The sequence below is a fragment of the Helianthus annuus genome, chromosome 16 (genome assembly GCF_002127325.2).
Source record: "Helianthus annuus cultivar XRQ/B chromosome 16, HanXRQr2.0-SUNRISE, whole genome shotgun sequence".
In the NCBI taxonomy this organism is placed as follows: domain Eukaryota; kingdom Viridiplantae; phylum Streptophyta; class Magnoliopsida; order Asterales; family Asteraceae; genus Helianthus; species Helianthus annuus.
Genome location: NC_035448.2, coordinates 170,576,547 through 170,591,488, shown reverse-complemented (window position 1 = coordinate 170,591,488; position 14,942 = coordinate 170,576,547).

The window sequence follows — 14,942 nt, the reverse complement described above, 5'->3', positions numbered from 1 at the left end:
CTATCTTTTGACAGTTCCATTAAAATCATTTTCATTTTCCTTGTATAAGTTTAAACACAATATGATATTGGCCTTACAACTATTGCTTAGATTATAACCTAGTAACCACATATTAGATTCAGTTGACACAATACACATATCCTATCTCTAAAACACTCTGAGATAATTAATATGATAATCTAAACTTGACACACAAATTAGATCTAGCTACAAGACAAGATTCAAGGTGAATCTGGATTAAACGAAGCAAGAAACCCTAATCGCCAAGAGAGAAAAACAAGTGAAACAATAAAGATTTTGATGAATGATCTGGCTTCAACTAATGTTAGCCTCATACACCCGGGTTATAACTAGAGGTGCACAAAAACCCGAACCCGGGTATTAGAAAAACCGGGTTTTTTTAAAACCCGAACCCGGCCCTATCCTACACGTAGGGTAGGGACCGGTCTGCGTATTATGTTCAATACCCGAACCCAAACCCGGGTTTTATCATACCCGGGTTTCCATAAAACCCGTCCCCAGGTTTTCGTAATGCCGGTTTGTGCACCTCTAGTTATAACCCAACTTGAATCCAGCTGAAAACGCTGCCTGGGCCAGCTTCACTTGAGCCTTCTCCTGAGCCCACTACAACAGCAACACGCAGCAACTCTTTAGCCCATTATCACAATTACTTGGGCCCATTTAGCAAGATCTCAGCCCACATGCATTTAAACAAAACAAACAAATAAAAAACAAACCTAAAAAATAAACAACATAAAAAATATTAACTTGTATTTATAAAAAAAATATTAAATTGTATTTTTAACTGTTATATGTGGATTTTTACTGATGTGCAGTGTTCCCTTAGAGGCTTAGACCATGCGTAGTGGTAAGGTGAATAATGCCTCTACCCTTGGACGTTTTTTGCCATGTGACAGTACAGTCAGCAAGGGGCATTATTGGGCGTTTTTCTAAAATGGGTGTAGTGGGGATGTGGGCATTATGTTAAAATGGTATAAAGAATTAAATAAAAATTAAAAAACCAACAAAAAAAAGCTATTGGCCAAGAAAAAAGAAGATTAAATGTGATTGGTGGTTGAAATTTGGAGAAGGCGTTATTTAAAAAACGCCTAAGGGGGAAAATTGCTCAATAATGCCCAGAGGGGTGGGGAGAGGGCTTGATTGAGCTTGTTTGATTGCTCAATAATGCCTAAGACCATGTGTAGTGGTAAGTTGGTATAATGCCCCCACCATGGGGCATTATCCGACACGTGGCATCCTAGTCAGCGTTGGGGCATTATAGCAAAAGTGGCGTAGTGGGGTATAATGCCCAATAATCCCTTTTAGGCGTTTTTTTTAAAAAAAAAAAAAAAAAAACCTAACAATTTTCTTATTGGCCAAGTCCTAAACTGAACCACACAACTTTACCACCTTTGGGCGTGTTTTTTAAAACGCCAAAGCAAATTTTTTTCAAAAAAAACGCCGCAAAACGCCCCATGTAATGGGCTTTTGGGCGTTTTCGGGCGTTATAAGGCAATTTTTTTTTTTAAAAAAAACGCCCCATTACGCTTGGTCTTATAATGCCCACTACGCATGGTCTTAGTTTTTGTTAGTAAACTATACATTTATATACGTTGCAATTTTGGCATTTATTTTGTTGGTGAATCAATATCCTAATTATCCACAATTAGTTAGTCATCTTCATTTATGGAGACCAACGTACAAGAAATCAGCAAATGAATTTATCAACGCCATTGTAGGTACCCTTTTGTGTGTAACATATTTGCTACAAACCCTTAAGTAAATCTATAAAACTAAGATAATAAATCTTTGTAATGACATGCTACAAGATCTAAAAATGAATAAAGAGAAAGTGGATGAAATAGAAGGCAAGATCATTGAGGCCTTAAGTGACCCCGCTAGACCATGTTTCTCTCCCGCTTGTATACCGCACGGTGTATTTCACGTGTCTATTAGGGATGAGCAAGGCGGTATCCGATACCGAACCGATACCGATACCGCCAAATACCGATCCCGAATTTCACCCAAACTAGGTACCGATACCGATACCGAAACATGTCGGTTCGGTATCGGTACGGTACGGTATCGGTATTATACCGTATTTTGAGGGTCGGTATCGGTATTATACCGATACCGTACCGTACCGATACCGAAAACGCCAAAAAGTGGATACCGATCGGGATACCGAAAAGTGAACGGTATCGGTATTTCGGGATCGGGATCGGTATGGGATCGGTATGGGATCGGTATGGGATCGGTATTCGGTGGCATATGCTCATCCCTAGTGTCTATCATCCACTTCAAACAAAATAGGTTACATATGTTTGAATTCGTAAAGGGTTAAGAGTACATCAAATTCATAAAGCATTATAAATTATTATACTTACTTGTTTAGCAATAGTCAGTGGCGAAACTAGACTTTTATAATGGGAAGTCTGTAACTTCTACATACATAAACGTATAGTAATCACTTTTTTTGTGCTCAATGTAATACGACCCCTAAAACGATTTTAAGTTGCTAACGATAAATCCATATACTTTTGCCAATAAATATTTGTTTTGAGGTTTTTTTTTTTTTGGTCTAGTGGTAAATTGGTCTGTCCACCTTAGTGGAGACGCAAGTTCGATTCTCGCTTAGGCCATTTTCAAGGAACATCCGGATGAAGGGACGAATCAGGGCTTTAATCCCGGGTTCGAACCTGACGGTGGACGAGTGTTTACGGATTCCATACGGTATGGCGGTCGAAGGGTCGACCTTGGACATAGCCCCAACCCTCAAACAGAGTGGGTTTACACATGAGATTCTTTGCCGTTAAAAAAACATATAAACATACAAATACCACTCATGTTATATCAAATACATCATTACATCATAGAAAAGATAGTTATTTATTAGGCTGTATTGATATTAAATATATAATGTATTAATTTTCAATAAACATCTTTTGTCACTTCTTCGTCTTCATTCTCCAACCTAATACAAACAACACCTCTGAACTGCTGTCACGAACTGCCATCACGTTGGAGAAATAGATTATGGCGGAGTTACCTTCCCGCTCCTATTTTTCTTTCGACTGGGAAGATATTGAAGGGTCAACGTGTTAATAGATGTCACCGTTAGATCTTGGTTTAGTCTGAAATTTAATCGGTCGGAGGGTGGTCGGAGGGGGTCAACGGACCCTCCTGACCCCCTTTGCGTCCGCCACTGGCAATAGTCATACTCTAAACTATTTATTTATTTATTTTAACCTATAATTACTCAGACTAATCAATTAAATTCAACTTTGGGTAGAGATCTATATGAAAACTAACAATGAGGTAGTGGTGGAGTAATTAGGAAAATAATTGGTGTTCTTTGTGACCCAGGTTCGATTCTCACTCTTCTTATTATTTTCTGTGGCATCCAGGTGAAGAGCGTGTACGGGTGGCGTCAGTTCGACTTGGATAGGAAACGAGGTTTTACCGATTATTCCAGTGTCGTGCCTTCGGGCGGGTGGAGGTCGGGTTTCCGCGCATCTGGGAGAGCCAAGGGGCTGGCGGTGGTCGAGTAGTCGACCTTGGCCATAGCATCTGGTGTCACGGTTGTTAGCACGTCGTTCCTTGCCATTCAAAATTATATATATATATATATATATATATATAGGGGGCTGCTAGAATGAAAACCACCTCGAGTTGTAAGAACCGCGAGAACTACACCCCACGGGTGGGCGTTCACCACGATTTTTTTTTACAACTAGATGTGTAAATTATAAACACAGCCGTAAAAAAAAATTTTAAACGCCGCGGCCGAGGGGGTAGTTTTTTACACCACAAGTTTGGTGTTTTTAATTTTTTTTCTTTTTTTTTTCACCAAACTTGTGGTGTAAAAAACTACCCCCCCTGGCCGCGGCGTTTAATTTTTTTTTTACGGCTGTGTTTATAATTTACACATCTAGTTGTAAAAAAAATCGTGGTGAACGCCCACCCGTGGGGTATAGTTCTCGCGGTTCTTACAACTCGAGGTGGTTTTCATTCTAGCGGCTCCCTATATATATATATATATATATATATATATATATATATATATATATATATATATATATATATATATATATATATATATATATATATATATATATATATATATATATATATATATATATATATATATATATAGGAGAAGGATTCGTTAGGAACCACCCTTTATTGTAAGAACCGCGAGAACCAATGTGAACACAACCAAAAATACCTAAAATAATCTAAAAAACACATAATTTTTTTTTATCAAAAAATCGCTACATTTCGTTATTAAAAAAATAAAAAAAATTAATTTTTTTTTGCTACTAAAAGTAGCGATTTTTTCATAAAAAATATTATTTTTTTTTTGTTTTTTAGATTTTTTTAAGATTTTTTAAAGGTTTTTTGGGGGTTTAGGTTTTAGCATTTAGCTTGGGTGGGGGGTGGGGGGTTGGGTTTCTTTTAAGGTTTTGGACGGGTTTAGTTTTTAGCATTTAGCTTGTGGGGGGGGGGGGGGGTTAGGTTTCTTTTTTTTTTTGGGGGGGGGGGGAGGGGGAGGGGGAGGGGGAGGGGTGGGGGGTTAGGTTTTTTAGGTTTTTAGTGGTGTAGTAGGTTTATTTTGTTGTGTTCACATTGGTTCTCACAATAAAGATGGTTCTTGCATGAACCCTACCCTATGTATATAACGGTTATATGACCATCTATCTCACTCTTTTTCTATCTCTCACTGATAGATACCATGCACAAATTTATTATATGGTTCTCATTAGGGCTGTCCAAAAAGCTCGTGGCTCGCAGCTCGCTAGGATTTAGCTTGTATAAAACTCGCTCGATGTGGCTCGGTTTGAAAGTGAGCCGAGCCGGCCCGGCTTGGTTAGAAAGCGAGTCTAGCTTGGCTCGGCTTAGCTCGGATTATTTTACTTTTAATATATTTTATTTTTATATACATTATAATATATCACAAAAACTAATTATTATTTACATGTGATTAGGAGTGTAATTTGATATCTATACCACATTTAAAGGTAGGTTATGATGCTAATGAACTTATATTGTATTTCGTTGAAATTAAGAACGTATTTTGTGTTGTTAAACTTGATTTTGGTTTGTAATATATTAGGCTGAGCTTATTTTGGATATATTCTTTTAAATTATTGAATAATGTTTTAGATTACTGAATTTTGAAAGCCATATATTAATTTTCTTTTCAAAATCGAGCCAAACCAGACCGAGCCGATCCTGAGCTTTGATTTCCTGCTCAGTTTCAAATCCGAGCTGAGCCAAACCAACTCGGTTTATAATCAAGCCGAGCCCGATTTTTCTCCTAGCTCGACTCGGTTCGGTTCATGAACAACCCTAGTTCTCATAGCGGTCATAAATGTATTCAATATAATGCTTTGACGAAAAGGTAAGAAATAAAATGGAGGCCATTTACTGCTTCACAAGCATTTCATGATATCACATAGAAAATATCCTCTTGTCAATCTGTCCAAAAAATTTCACATGTACTCAGCAGGACGATGATTATTGTTTAAAAAGAAGTTGATGCGAACCCATGTGTTGTGGCAGGACTTTTAATCGAACAAAACATAAATGTTTAAACATTGAATCATTACGCACATAGTGGACATAAAACTTTTAATAGAAAGAATAACAAAGTCGAAACGATAATATTAGTTCGTTATACCACATGTACTCGCTAGAGCAGAGAAAACCCAAATGCCCAAAAGGATTTACATCGATAAAAACAACAAAGATGAATGTGGTTATGATTGTTTTAATATCTCTATATCTCTCATGTTATAAAAAATATTTAAAGTTTATATGAATTAAACATACACAATAAATATTTAACTATCTCCTGGAGTTAAGCATAAACATATAAAAATAGTACCTTTAATAAATTTCTCTTATTGTTTTTAAATGGCGATTCCATTACGGTGTGTCTACTAAAGATCAAGTATGAGGATAAAAAGTGTGAATTTTTGTTGTCGGATCGTGACACTTCAGTTGTTTTACATGATGGCAGTTTGTTGTCGGATCATGACACTTAAGTTGTTTTGCGTGATGATATAGTTGGTTGTTTTGCATGTTGGTGTAATTGAAGTGGTTTTTTTTATTTCATGTTTAAAATACATTTTATGGTGTTTTAAATTGTTATTCATGTAAAAAAAATATAAACATCATGTCTAAAATTTAGACAAATGTCTACATAAATTTCTCTTATTTTTGAAATTTTGGACTTTGTAGCTAAGCCTACCTTCTTTGTCTTAAAAAAGAAAAAGAAAATATTGAATATATAAATTAGAACCATTTGTGATTGTTGCAATATATATCTACTAGGTTAGTTCCCCGTGTGTTACACGGGTTGAACAATTCAAACTATATAGTATAGATATTTCCTGTAAATGCAAAACAAAGACAGAGACATTTACATACCATATTGACATAAATGAGTTAATATAAATGTAACCCATCAACTCGTACATGCTAATTAATGTCGTAGAGTTCGATAAGACGGCTCTAATGTCAGTTGAATGAGGTCAATCAGAGTCTATTTGATACCCTTTGTACGACTTCTTATTTTTTGAATCTTTGTATTTGATTCTAAACCTATTATTAATATTATTGATAATAATTTTAGTTATATATATCAATAATATATTTTATATATATATCAATAATATATTTAGTCTAACGTATTAATATTATTATGAATTTCGAAACTTGTTTAGCTAGGATTTAAGATTCTATTGAAGTTTTTTTTTTTTCAAGACAACTTTGAGATTTATATATAAACAACTGGCCGAGTTACACCAATATCGCAGGTAAGCGAGCAACAAGCTGCGCCGCTACCCCCTTCTGAATAGCAAACCCTAGCCTATTAAAGACGAACCCCTGCCCCCCTGTTGATGAGCAACTGCTGTGGACAACCTTTTGGACCCTAGTCAGCAAACGGATAGCTTCTGGAGCTAGGGAGCCAAAGGTGTCGAAGGCGAAGGGGACAATAGGTTATTGAAATAACCTATTGTTAAACTAAAACTTCAATAACCTATTATTTGTATTAGATTAGATTAAATATTATTATTATATATATATATATATATCAATAATATATTTAGTCTAACGTATTAATATTATTATGAATTTCGAAACTTGTTTAGCAAGGATTTAAGATTCTATTGAAGTTTTAGTTTAACAATAGGTTATTGAAATAATAATAAGAATTTGTATTAGATTAGATTAAATATTATTATTATTTGTATTAGATTAGATTAAATATTATTATTATTAGTATTATTAATAATTTTAATCAATTAAATGAGAGAATGACAAGTGTCCCAAAACAGGTTTCTTTTATTATATAGTATAGATTTATTTTTATTTTAATATATTTGTAAAACATGATAAGTTATAAACCTAAACCAAAATTGTTAACTCCTTTTATTAAGCATCCCTTTTTATATTATATACACTAGTTTATAGACCCGCGTATTACACGAGTTTTTACAATATAAATGACATAGTTATATAATCTTTAAAAAACTCTATATTACTAACGACCTATGTTAATTAGTAACGAAACTTTATATAAACAAATTTATATTACAATATAATGGTTCCACAACTAACTTGAATTTATCACAAAAACAACTGGCCCATCTTAATTAATAACACTGAAAGTACCATAGTAGTTGTGTATTACAAAGCTTGAATACTGAAAAATATGTAATAAACAAATTTATATATTATTAATATGAATGAAATTATGTATTACGTCACATATAACAATGTATAAATGATAATAATTTTTAGCATTCTGTATCTTTTAAATATAACTTTTATTTAAACTAAATCTCTAAGACCTCAATTCTGTTTACAAAATTCATTATTTAAGTTGGTTTTTTTCTCTTTCTCGGCAAAAAACCTATTTTATTGATATGACATAAATTAGATTTGTTATTCTTACTAATAATTGTTATGCGAATTTAATTAATAAATAGTATTTGTAAAGTTATGAAATAAGTTAAAGGTTTATATATGATTAATAAAATCTTTTCATTATTAAAGGTAATTGACTATGTCACAAATGGGTATAAAATGAAATGGATATATTTCTTAGCTCTGTTAAACTCAAAACACATCATAAATCAATGTAGCTACAAATCTTAATATTATCTCATCTATAAAACTTCAAAACCTTAAGTTCTCTTCGTCTATCATTTTTAAATCCGAGTTCAATAAAATTTTAGTCTTATTGCGAGATAGTCCTCTGGTTAGTTGCTCTTTTTTAGCTTTTATTTATATGTTATAAAAACTCATATATTGATTTTATAGATAATCTCAAATAAGGATAATAATTTTTGTTTTTTTTCTTTTATAATTTAAACTATTTTATTTTAAGAATTACTAAAATCTTAGTTTTAAAAACTATAGATCATTTAGGTATATTTTTTAATCATAAATTAGAAATAGATATTAATTATTATATATTATTAATGAATTATCATACATTTGGATTAAATATTAATTATTATATATATTTATTATTAATGAATTAAATATGAAAATGCCATGTGGCATTAATTAGAAGGATATTAGATGAGAAAATGCCATGTGGCATTATAAGTATTCTTTTATTAGTATTAGATGTGAAGACAAGCAAAATTGTTTCTTACCAACTCGACTTTAGTAGTTGTTTTCAACCAATGTGACTTTTAAATGAAGGGTACAAACTTTTTAAATTGTATGATATATTTAAAAGTTATGATTTTTTTGTAATGGGTGTGATATATTTAAAAGTATTTTAAAGAGTTATGACTTTTTGAAGGTGTGATATATTCAAAAGCCATTCATCCAAAATGTTGTGTCTTTATCCAAACCGTTGTCTTAAGTTACTTTTTGTATATATATATACAAGCGTGTTTCATTATATTATTTCCAACCGACACGACTCCTAAACGAAGGGATACACACCTCAAGTAACTTTTTATAGTTATATATAATATAATATATTTTCTAGTAGATAACTAACGTATGCTTGTTTGTCACACTCCCTGATTTTGGTGGTTAACATGTGTAATCTTTTTATACTAATAAATAATTTTTTTTGGATACGTGTCATTTCCTGGTGCTTTCTCACTTTATTTTTCCTATTTATCTCTCATATTAAATACTAATAATTTTAAACAAAATATTAGACAAGAATACATATTTAGATAAAGATAAACGTTTGTTTTTATTATATTAAATAATAATAATTTTGAACAACAAATTCGATAAGAATATAAACGTTTATTTTTATTATGATCATAGTAAATAATAATAATTTAAACAAAAACAAAAAATTAGATAAGAATAAATATTTGTTTCTACAAATAACTCTAAATAGAAAATTAGATAAGCACAAATGTTTGTTTTTATTATGAGTAGATATATATACTTTGGAGTTCGGTGATTGAAATTATGGTAAATTAGGAATCAAAGGTTCCCGTTTCATATATACTTAATAATTCTATTGTTGTTTTTTTTCACTAGACTTAAATAATTATTGTAGGTCGGGCATATGCTTCTATCAAATTGTAAGTGTTTTTAGACGCATTGTTATAATGGTAGGCGTACAGTTGTAATTGGTTTAAACCCATCATTTATCGCACATTGCATCAACATGTAGAAAGAACACCATTTTTAAATATAACAATTTCTATACTCCATTTAAAGAGAATTTAATTCTCGATACGGTATAATTCATAAAAATGATGAAATATATAAAAACGAGGAGATTGATCTCCACCTTTTTGTACCGTAAACTCTCTTGAATACAAATTTAAGACGAGTGTTTTATGAATTAAATAAACAAACAAGCATGAAGGTGCGTAAAACTAATTAAAATAATTGTATCTCATAATTTGAATGTATAATAAAAACGAGATTCAACCCCATGTAATACATGTGTTTTTAACCTAATCATAAATAAAAAACAAAATAAAATGTTCTAATAAGTAAACAATACTTCCAAGTTTATTTAAAAAAAATAAATCTTGACGACTGTATGTGTTAACATATGACATTATATTTTATTCAATAATATACGAGTTTTTTTAAAGATATATTTTTTAATTATTTATTATACAAAATTACATTTATACAAAATAAAAAAAGTAAAATGTTATAATAAGTAAATCGTATATCAATGTTCATTTTTAAAAGATAAATCTTAATGACTATTTGTGTTAACATATGACATTATATTTTATCCAACACGTGCAATAGACGAGTTTTTTAGATATATATATATATATATATATATATTATTTCTTATATAAATTAAATTTATGCAACCCGTGTAATACACGGCGTTGCAGCCTAGTATAATAATATGTGATAATCACACAGGAGCCTATGATTATTTAGTTATAATATGATACAATGATACATTACTAGTGGGGTGCTTGTGCGATGCGACAGGAAACACAAACTTTTTGGTCTATTTGGTTTTGAGTCTCCACCGCCACTGAAACCAAAATTATTGCTAAGGGGATTTTAAAACCATCCAGTTTCGTTATTGGTGGTCATTTGCTTCAGTTTTTTTCAGTTATCCGTCAAACCAAAACCTTTAGATTGGGCTAAAATTTTTAAACTTGTTGATAAAAATTGAAATAAAACCTAGATAAATATATTACAACTAAATGGGATAAATATTATACCCGTTTATATATTATCAATTTGCAACATAGTTTGGCTATGTTGCTTTATACCTCATGCTTTATTGTTTTCTTGTGCATGTTTTGTTTGTACATTTGGCTTTGCAATTTGTTTTGTTTGTGAGTATTTAAAGCCTTTTTGGTTGGGGTTTGGCTTCATTTTGAAGCTTTCTGCTTCTCTCCCTATGCCACCGACCAAAGACCAATTCTTAGACTTCCATCCATCGTCTACGACGGCCGGAGTTGCTCCGATCGGTTGCCTCTTCATTGTTTCACAATATATTCTTGTTGGTGTTGGGTTCGATTTTTTTTGTGGTTTTGCCTTCATTTTTTTTGTTGGGGTTTGGCTTCATTTTGAAGCTTCCAGCTTCTCTCTCTATGCCACCGACCAAAGATCACTGCTTGGACTTCCATTCGCCGTCTACAACGGCCGGAATTGCTCTGATCAGTTGCCTCTTCGTTGTTTCAAGGTAGATTCTTGTTGTTGTGTTGGTTTCGACTTTTTGTGGTTTTGCCGTTCTTAGAGACGACGAATTACGCGTCGGTGGTTCAGTTTTAACTTTTATGTTGCTATAAAGGATTTGTTGGTGCATATCTTTTTTTATGTTAATTGAGGTCTCATCATCGAACATTTGATGTTGTTGTTTATTTGGGATTTTGGTTTACAGTTCTTTTTGGAGGTTTGAATAAGACATTTGAGGTTTCTTGTTTGTAGTTGTGTTTGGTTTCACTTTACCGGTTTGTTTGGCTGTTGGTTTTAAAGGTCTGTGAAGGTGTAACGGTAATGTTCATCAGACATCTTTTGTGGTAATACATCTTTAGACAGTCTTTATGATGGTTTTTTGTTGGGTCAATGAAGATGACTTATGGCTCATCGGAGACCATTAGCTATGGTGTTACTTTTGACTTGGCTTGGTAACTTAGATTATAACCTTCAATTGCTTATATATGAGCTTTGTTTTATGGCTATTTTGATGTTGGTTATGGCCATTTAGGTCTTCAATGTTACCTGTATATTGTATCTTGGTCATATTTTGTTGTTGTTAGCTGATGTATAACTTGGTTAGCCTAACTGGTTAAAAACAGTCTTCTTTATTGCCGCACTGTTGAATTTTTGACCGCCTCGATGAAAATAACCTATTGGTCCTCGGAGAGAAATAATTGTGATGCTTGTTAGGATTTGGCTTGGTACTATATGTTGTTGCCATCCTACTGTCACGGCCCCAGCCCCAGTTTGACCCGGTCAGGAGCCGCGGGACAGGAACCCGTGGTATTTAATTGATGCGACAACGGAAGATTTTAACAGGATCTTTTTAAAACTTGAAATGCCTGATTATTTTATTTCATAATTCGGGATAAACCCCGTAATTTACAATAGAGGAATTTTACTAGGATATTCCCTGATTTATTAAAACATGTTTATTTATTTTAACTGAGCCACCTCTTCAAGCTTGTTAGTGCTCCGTAGCACGTTGTCTTTGATTTACAGCAGGTCGCCTGAAACATGTTTTAAAAATATTTTGTCAGCGGGGAAATACTGGTGAATCATTCATTTTGAGAAAATGACACATAGTTATAAATTACAGCACAAGAGCGATTACAATGGCTTCTATCTTATTTTTATCTGGCTCCGTGTCACCTGATGACGATGGTCATACCACTATTGAGTCTTTCCCCAAGTAGTGACGTTTATCACTGTTAGGATTTATTAGCCTAACCGTGAGAAATTAGTAACGTGCACAATACCCCACTAGCCAGTGATTTAAGATAACCACGACTTAATCCCTGTAATTATAACTTTTGAAAATAATTTGGAGTATTGTAAAATATAATTGATAAAAAGAGAATGACTCACATTGCAGATTTATATGGGCAGAGTTTAGCCTACTGATAAGCCTGATAACCTAATTTAAACAACAATGCATACGAACCAGGTCAGTAACTAATACAGCATTTACGATAACTCACGAGATTAAACCCTCACGACGAATGACAAAGTGCAATACTTAAACATCCATCGAATTCACGACGAATGACAAAGTATAAACCCAATTTGAGCAGCACTTAAACATTCATCGGATAGTTTTAATCGATCGGACATTGAATCGTAGCATCGATCGAGTTAATACCCGGGATCGTAGCAGCACCTCGCTATGTGAAATTATGATTTCTAGCAGTGAGAATGCGTTTTGATTGAAAGTTTTCGACAACAAAATGAAGCCCCATGCACAGGCTATTTATAGCCTGAATTTGGGTTTTACGTGGCCCGCGTAAACCCATGGTTAACTCTTACGCGGCCCGCGTGGCCGCCTAGTCTACGTATAGGTTGCATGGGTCACGAGTAGGGTCACCAGGTGGTCAACACGTGGTCCCGGATGCTTATCCGGTCAGACTTCAAGTTGACGCGACCTGCGTAAGGCTAAGCTAACCCTTACGCGGCCCGCCTGAAACTCAAAAACTTTGTTTTCTTGGTTTTTCATGTAGAGTAGAGTTTCAGGGGTCTGGGTTTTTACTTATGGGTCGTTTAGGGATATTTTTGTAGTCCTTACATCCTCCCCACCTTATTTAAAATCTCGTCCTCGAGATTTACTGAAATAAGTGTGGATATTTTTGCTTCATCTCTGATTCCAGCTCCCAGGTGTATTCGGGTCCTCTTTCGAATCCCACTTGACTTTGACTTGCACGAGTCATTTGTGCTTGAGAAACTTGATTTTTCTGTCCTCTATCTACAGTGGTTTCTCCACGAATTTAAGCTTTTCAATACCTCTACATCTTGAAGAGGTACTACTAGGGATTCGTCAGATAGACATTTCTTGAGGTTGGATACATGAAATACATCATGTACTCCGGCTAGTTCTTCTGGTAGTTGTAAACGATAGGCAACTGGTCCTATACGTTGAATTACTGGGAATGGTCCTATGTACCTTGGACTCAGCTTTCCTTTCTTACCGAATCGTATTACTCCTTTCCAAGGAGAAACTTTCAAGAGTACCTTGTCTCCAACTTGAAACTCTAGTGGCTTGCGTCGATTGTCTGCATAACTTTTCTGGCGATCTCGAGCCGTCTTTAGTCTTTCTTTGATTTGAGTTATCTTGTCGGTGGTTTCTTGCACTATTTCAGGACCTGATAATTGACTTTCTCCTATTTCTGCCCAACATATCGAAGTTCTACACTTACGTCCGTATAGTGCTTCAAATGGGGCAGCTTCAATGGTTGAATGATAACTATTGTTATAGGAGAATTCGATTAAAGGTAGGTGATCATCCCAGTTTCCACCGAAATCTATCACACATGCCCGGAGCATGTCTTCCAAAGTTTGTATCGTCCTTTCACTTTGTCCATCTGTTTGTGGATGATATGCAGTACTTAAATTTAGTCGGGTTCCCATTGCTTCCTGGAAACTAGTCCAGAAATGGGAAGTGAAATGACTATCCCTATCCGATACAATAGAGAGTGGAACTCCATGTAAGGATACTACTTCGTCTACATACAACTTGGCTAACCTTTCCATATTAAAGGTTTCTTTCATGGGTAGAAAATGAGCTGATTTGGTTAATCGATCCACACTTACCCAAATCGCATCATTACCTTTTCTGGTTTTGGGTAACTTAGTAACAAAGTCCATTGTTATGAGTTCCCATTTCCATATAGGCATTTCTAATTGTTGTAGTAGTCAAGGTTTCTGATGTTCTGCCTTTACTTGGGAACAAGTAAGACACCTAGATACATATTTAGCTATATCCTTTTTCATTCCTATCCACCATAAATTATTTCTTAAATCGTGGTACATCTTATTATTTCCTGGATGCATGGTATACCTAGATTTATGAGCTTCTTCTAAAATCTTATCTCTTAAATCTCCCTGCTTAGGTACCCAAATCCTTTTCTTGTGGAATCTCCAAATCCTATCAGCTCCTTGCTCTAATTCTTTTATTCGTCCTTTCATTCCTTCAGCATCGTCTTCGATTGCTGTTTCTTGAACATTCTTTAATTGTTCCATTAAATCTAACTGTAGATTTAATCTAAGAGCACGAACTTGCTTTTGCTTTTCATGATACTTACGACTTAAGGCATCTGCGACTACATTTGCTTTTCCTTCGTGATATTGAATATCACAGTCGTAACCACTTAAAATTTCCATCCATCTTCTTTGCCTCATGTTTAATTCTTTTTGCCCAAATATGTACCTTAAGCTTTTATGATCTGTATAGACAGTAAACTTACTTCCATATAGATAATGTC